Consider the following 7,136-nt stretch of genomic DNA (forward strand, 5'->3'; position numbering starts at 1 on the left):
GCAAAACGTCAACCGGAAACAGTTTCGTCTTCCAGCAGCCATGCCAGAATGCAACTACTGGACCGGAATCGAGTGCAACTACCGGATTATCCTTCATCTCTAATAGTCACCCTGGTTTTCAGGGTCAAACTGGCCAAGTGAACGGCCCCTCTTCATCTCAGTTGGCTGCCAGGCAAGTTATGCCCAGGGATTTGCCAATGTTTTCCGGAAACCCGGAGGATTGGCCAGTATTCATAAGTTCGTTTGCCAACTCTACACAAGCTTGTGGGTACACGGACGCCGAAAACCTAATACGACTGCAGCGATGTCTCAAAGGACCAGCGTTGGAGGCCGTGAAGAGTCGCCTGCTGTTTCCTGCTGCAGTTCCACATGTCATCGCCACTTTGGAGACTTTGTATGGAAAGCCGGAACATCTAATTTTCATGTTGCTGAAGAAGGTTCGGGAGGTCCCTGCACCAAAATCTGATAGGCTGGAGACTCTCATCGGATTTGGAATGGCAGTGCAAAACCTGTGTGATCACGTGGAGATGGGACAACAAGTAGCACACCTGAACAATCCCACTCTTCTGTACGAGCTAGTGGATAAGCTGCCAGCCAATCTAAAATTGGACTGGGCGATGTTCAAGCAGCAAGCTCCAATTACAAACTTGCGAATTTTCGCGCAGTTTATGTCGAGACTAGTGACAGCAGCGGCTGATGTTACACTTCATATGGATCCAAGAACGACCCAGCGTTCAAAATCTGAGAAACCCAAAGAAAAGAACTTCTTGGGTGCTCATAGCGGAATGAGGAATGCGGAAGACACTCCGAAGTCAGACTTTTCGAAAGGACGGCTTCAGGCCCAGTCGCTAGGTTCAATTACGTGCCTGGTATGTAAGAAACCTGGCCACAAGGTTAAGGAATGTAAGGAATTTGCAGACATGACCGTGGAGAACCGTTGGAAAACTATCCAAGCTCACTCTCTTTGTCGAACGTGCATTGGGGCCCATGGGAAACGACCTTGCAAGTCCAAAAAATCGTGTGACGTGGACGGGTGTCAAGCAAGACATCATTCGCTTCTTCATTCGAACCGGGACCAAACAGCCCCGGAAATGACGCACGGAATCATGAACCATCACTTCGTGGATCGTTCCAGTCTTTTCAGAATTCTGCCGGTTACGCTGTATGCCAACAATCGATCTGTTACGGTGTTTGCCTTCCTCGACGATGGGTCGTCGAGAACACTGATTGAAGAGGACCTTGTCAAGCGACTGGGAGTGGAAGGAGAAGTGAATCCACTGTGCCTGCAGTGGACTTCGAATGTTAAAAGAGTGGAGAAACATTCAAAGAAGGTTAGCCTAGAGATTTCTGGAGAGCAGCGAAAGCATCTCTATCAGCTGGTCGATGTCCGAACCGTAGGTCACCTAGATCTACCACGACAGTCAATTCGCTATGCGGAAATGGTGAGGAAGTACCCTTACTTGGAAGGATTGCCCATAAGGGATTATGTCGACGCTATTCCCAAAATACTCATCGGCAACGACAACTCACATCTTGGTGCCGTTTTGAAGATTCGCGAAGGAAACCCTCAGGAACCAATTGCCGCGAAAACCCGTTTGGGGTGGACCATTTACGGATCGGTACCCGGTAGCACTGATCGTGCTTTGAGTTTTCACATCTGCAGCTGTGAGTCGGATTCATCGCTTCATGAGCTGGTGAAACAATATTTTTCCGTAGAAAGTCTGGGGGTGAAAGTCGTCGACGGACCAGAGTCGCAAGAGATCCAGAGAGCCAACCGCTTACTGAAGAGTTCAACGAGGCGGATTGGGCAGCGTTTTGAAACCGGCCTACTATGGAAGTTCGACCAGATGGAATTCCCTGACAGTTATCAAATGGCCATCAAGCGAATGCTGTGTCTTGAGCGGCGCATGGCGAAAGATCCAGCCATAGGTGAAAGCGTTAAGAAACAGATGGTAGAATACCAGGAGAAGGGGTATATCCATCGGGCGACAGAAGCAGAATTGAATGAAGCGGATCCTAGAAGAATTTGGTATCTCCCTCTAGGGGTAGCTCTAAACCCCAAGAAACCGAATAAGATTCGAATATTTTGCGATGCGGCTGCTTCTGTGGGCGGAGTATCATTGAATTCCATGCTTTTAAAGGGGCCAGATTTCCTCAGCTCTCTACCTGCTGTTTTATTCGGATTCAGAGAGAAACGCTATGCCATCTGTGCTGACATTCAGGAGATGTTTCATCAGATCAGAATCAAGAAAGAGGACAGACATGCTCAACGACTGTTGTGGCGTGATTCTCCGGATGATGATCCAGCAGTTTACCTCATGGACGTCGCTACTTTCGGCTCTACCTGCTCTCCGTGTTCAGCGCAGTACGTCAAGAACCTCAATGCGGCTGAACATGCTGAAGAATTTCCGGCGGCCGCTAATGCTATAATTAAAAAGCACTACGTCGACGATTATCTTGACAGTGCTGAAACCATCGACGAAGCGGTGCAACTAGCGAAGGAAGTTCGAACCGTTCATTCCCGAGCTGGTTTCCATATTAGGAACTGGATGTCCAACGCAGAGGAAGTTCTCCGACGGGTCGGGGAACCCAGCAAAGCCACGTCGAAACAGCTAAACCTGGATAAAAGCAACACAACTGAACGTATTCTAGGGATGCTGTGGTGTCCCGAGAGGGATGAGTTCACCTACTCCACGAGCATGGAGGTGAATTCTCAACTACCAACCAAGCGCACAGTTCTGCGGGCGGTCATGAGTCTGTTCGACCCGCTAGGATTAATGTCCTTTTTTATTATTCACGGCAAGGTGCTCATTCAAGACATCTGGAGAGCGAAAACGGATTGGGATGAACCTATTCCGGAGAAGTTATGTCACAGATGGTGGCAGTGGACAAAACTATGCGGTCAGCTAGATCGTATTCGGATTGGACGTTGCTATTTTCTGAACTGCGGCGTTGAACAATGTGAGTCACTACAACTTCACATCTTCGTGGATGCAAGTGAAGGAGCCTATGCTTGCGTAGCGTACTTCAGAGCCATTTATGGCGGCAAGGTACAATGTGCCTTGGTGGCTGCAAAATCCAAAGTAGCGCCGTTGAAATCCCTGTCAATTCCACGTATGGAACTGCAAGCCGCTGTTCTAGGAGTACGCTTGCAGAAGCTGATTCGTCAAACGCACAGCCTACCTATCAGCCAATGCTTCTACCACACGGACTCCAAAAACGTATTAGCGTGGATCAACTCTGATCACCGCAACTACCGTCAGTATGTTGCCGTGAGAATTGGGGAGATTTTGACCGAATCTGATGAAAGAGAATGGCGCTGGGTTCCATCGAAAGAAAACGTTGCGGACGATGCTACGAAGTGGGGCAGTGGACCAAGCTTTTCCTCTACAAGCCGGTGGTTTCGAGGACCCGATTTTTTGTATCGTTCGGAAAGTGAATGGCCGGTAGACAAACAGGTCAGATACGAAACTTTAGAAGAGATCCGGGTATGTCTGATACACCAGGAAAGCAGTTGTTCGAGAACGATCGATTGGAGTCGCTTTTCGGCATGGAATCGACTGTTGCGTAGTGTGGCCTACGTGCGGAGGTATCTGAGGAACCTGCGGAAGAAACTGCAAAACGAATCTCTACAACACGGCATGCTGACACAAGAAGAGCTATCAGCAGCAGAGACTTGTATTTGGCGGCAAGTACAAAAGGAAGCCTATGCAGATGAAATTCGTGCAATAGAGTGTGCAAACCTGGCTTGTGAGAAAGGATCAGTTAAACTGGATCGGACTAGTAATATACGCAAACTATCTCCGTTCGTAGACATCACTGGAGTGCTGCGCTCAGAAAGTCGACTTCAAAAGGCACATTTTGCGTCCTACGATACAAAATGCCCTATAATACTTCCCAAGGATAACCCAGTCACGATGTTACTCGTGGAGTTGTACCATCGAAAATATCTTCATGCCAATGGTGAAACGGTTCTCAATGAGATGCGGCAGCGATTCCAAATTGCCGGTCTTAGAGCGTTGATACGTACAGTAACAAAACGCTGCAATCTGTGTCGGATTCGAAATGCTAATCCTTTGGTTCCACGAATGGCGCCACTTCCCACGGCTAGACTTCAGGCTTACGTCCGGCCTTTTTCGTACGTAGGACTGGACTATTTCGGTCCACTAGCGGTTCGTGTTGGCCGAGCTACGGTAAAAAGGTGGATTGCTTTGTTTACGTGCCTGACCATCCGCGCCGTACACCTGGAAGTGGTCCACTCACTCAGTACCGAATCCTGCAAGATGGCTATTCGTCGCTTTGTGGGCCGGCGTGGGGCTCCTGTAGAAATATACAGCGACAATGGCACCAACTTTGTCGGTGCAAACAATGACCTTCGTCGGGAGTTGGCCAACATTACTGCAGATCTCGCCGAAACTTTCACCAACACTTCTACGAAATGGCGCTTTATTCCACCGGCGGCGCCCCACATGGGCGGCTCGTGGGAAAGGCTTGTGAGATCGATTAAGACAGCACTGGATGCAATGTATACTTCGAGGACTCCGAATGAGGAAACGTTTGCAACCCTGATAATTGAAGCGGAAGCTGTAGTAAACTCTCGCCCATTGACTTTTGTTCCTGTTGATCCTGTTCTGCAAGAGGCTCTGACTCCGAACCACTTTTTATTGATGAGTTCGAGCGGAGTAACACAACCAGCGAAAACATTAGAGGAAGCTAAGCAAGCATGCAGAAGCAGCTGGAACCTGGGTCGGGTCATGGTTGACGCATTTTGGCGTCGTTGGATACGCGAGTATCTACCAACGATTGCTCGACGGACTAGGTGGTTCGAGGACGTGAAATCAATAGAGGTGGGTGACTTGGTGATCGTCGTATCCGAAAGTACTAGAAATGGATGGACAAGAGGACGAATACTTGAAGTGGTTCGAGGAAGTGATGGAAGAGTACGGCAGGCAGTCGTGCAGACCTCTACGGGAGTAATTCGTCGGCCAATCTCGAAGCTAGCTCGGCTAGATATTGATGGTAACCTTGGCCAGTTGAGTTCCGGACAAAGTTACGGGTCGGGGAGTGTTGCCGACTTGGGAGTCACTGAGGAATATCCCTTGCTTGAACTACAACGCACGGAGCATCACGCTACCTAACGTTGATGGTTTACACATTGTGTTTTCTATAGCACTGGAGAACGATAATAGGTCATTGTTAAATCTTCAGATAAACAGAAATCACGTCGATCAAATTGATAAATTGAATTCCTGGATTAAAATTATATCAGTTGCATTAAAACTTATAAACTACTGTGAATTTAAAAACTTATACTACATTGTTTCTTATAATAGTGAGTAAAAACTAATGAAATTATAACTAGAAATCCTAACTAATTATCATCCATTGAAGATTGAAGATCTATATACAGTAGGAAGATTAGTTGGGACGAAATCCAGAGCGAGGTTAGACTCAATGTGAGTATCGAAAATCAGCAATTGAATTTATATAAAACTAATTAAATAAACAGCTTTTAGCAACTGTCGCTACTGATGAACCAACGAAGTTCGCTTAAAAGTGGTCCGAACCGTCCAAACGCTCAGTCCCCAACAGAGATATAGGACAATAACAATAAATCAATCAATAAACAATTAACAATCAATCATACGACTAATCATAGACACAAGCTTTTATTATGATTTAATATCTAAGTATGAAGATATGTAGTAAACTGTATATTTGAAATGAACCTAAATATATTAAATTTCGTTACATGATTATCGTAGCACATCTTGTTGAGTTATTACAAAGAGGTAAAATAAGGCTGCATTTATGGTTACATTTGCATTTTTTTGTTTGTAATAATTCATCCTATATGTAAATTTTAAATCACTAGTTTTTTCATAACATTTTCAAAAACAATAGTCACAGAAAAGTTTAATGCATCGATTTAGAGCTAACTTTACTGTTAGGGTCAGGCGGGGCAAGATGAGCACCCTAAGGGTAAGCGCGATTTAAGCCTCCTTAAACGTTCTTATTTTAGTAAAATTGGTAACCATCCTTATCTTTTACATTATTACTTTGAGCTCCAACCATTGAAAGTTTTAAAAAGTGATAAATAGTTTTCCAAATAATACGTTAAAAAATAGCTTTTTTATCATCGGTCAAAAAAACTGCGGGATAAGATGGGCACCCCCATAAAAAGATGCAATTTACTAAAGAAAACTATTATTTTTCAATGCTTGCAATATCCCAAGATATTATCTTTAATATCTGATAGTATTTATCTTCAACTAGCTTAGTTTTTAGAACTTTTATCAAGAAATTAATAACTTTGCAAAGATTGCTAAATTTTTACTTAAAAACGATTAAATTTATTGTTTGTTTATATAAGTCAAGCCCACAGCTAAATATGGTTCTATAATTTCACTCTTATACTTAATTTTGAACATGGTGCTCATCTTGGCCCAAGGGTGTAAATTTATTAATATAATCAAAACAATTGAAATATTTTTAAATTTGATAAAACATTTTCTCTTGATCATCTACAGAAGATTATTCTATAACTATACGGCCAAAAAACGTATGAATTAAATTGTTTAAGCAACAAAAATATCACTTTTAAATGAAGAAATCTTTTATAAAAAAGAAAATTTTTGGACTTCTATGTATTTTTGACAATATTTACGTTGTGCTGTTGATTTTTTAGCTGAAATTTATGGCGCTTATATCAATTTAATGATATTCATCAGAACCCTAAATAATGTATTGAAAAAAAATCGGTAGGAACGACACAAACTAGGAGTGCCCATCTTGCCCCGGGTGCTCATCTTGCCCCACATTCCCCTAAATAAGCTATGTCCTTCAAGACATGACTTGCGCTACCAACTCCGTTCATGGCTGCTTGCCTCCAATTTCTAGAGCACCCCTACTTAAAAAATCCTGCTCTATTTCGTCGTATAGCTTATTGTGCCTCTCTTTTTGTCTTTGGGTGGAACTCAATTTTTGCGGGGTTGTTGTCCGGCATTCTCACAATGTGCACCACCCATTGTACCCTTCCTGCTTCGGAGACATATGGTACACATCTACACAACTATGAAAAGTTGTATTCGAGCTTATTAAAATTGTACATAGTACTTTTGGAGACGGGGTGAATG

Source organism: Aedes aegypti, chromosome 3 (assembly GCF_002204515.2).
Source record: "Aedes aegypti strain LVP_AGWG chromosome 3, AaegL5.0 Primary Assembly, whole genome shotgun sequence".
Classification (NCBI taxonomy): domain Eukaryota; kingdom Metazoa; phylum Arthropoda; class Insecta; order Diptera; family Culicidae; genus Aedes; species Aedes aegypti.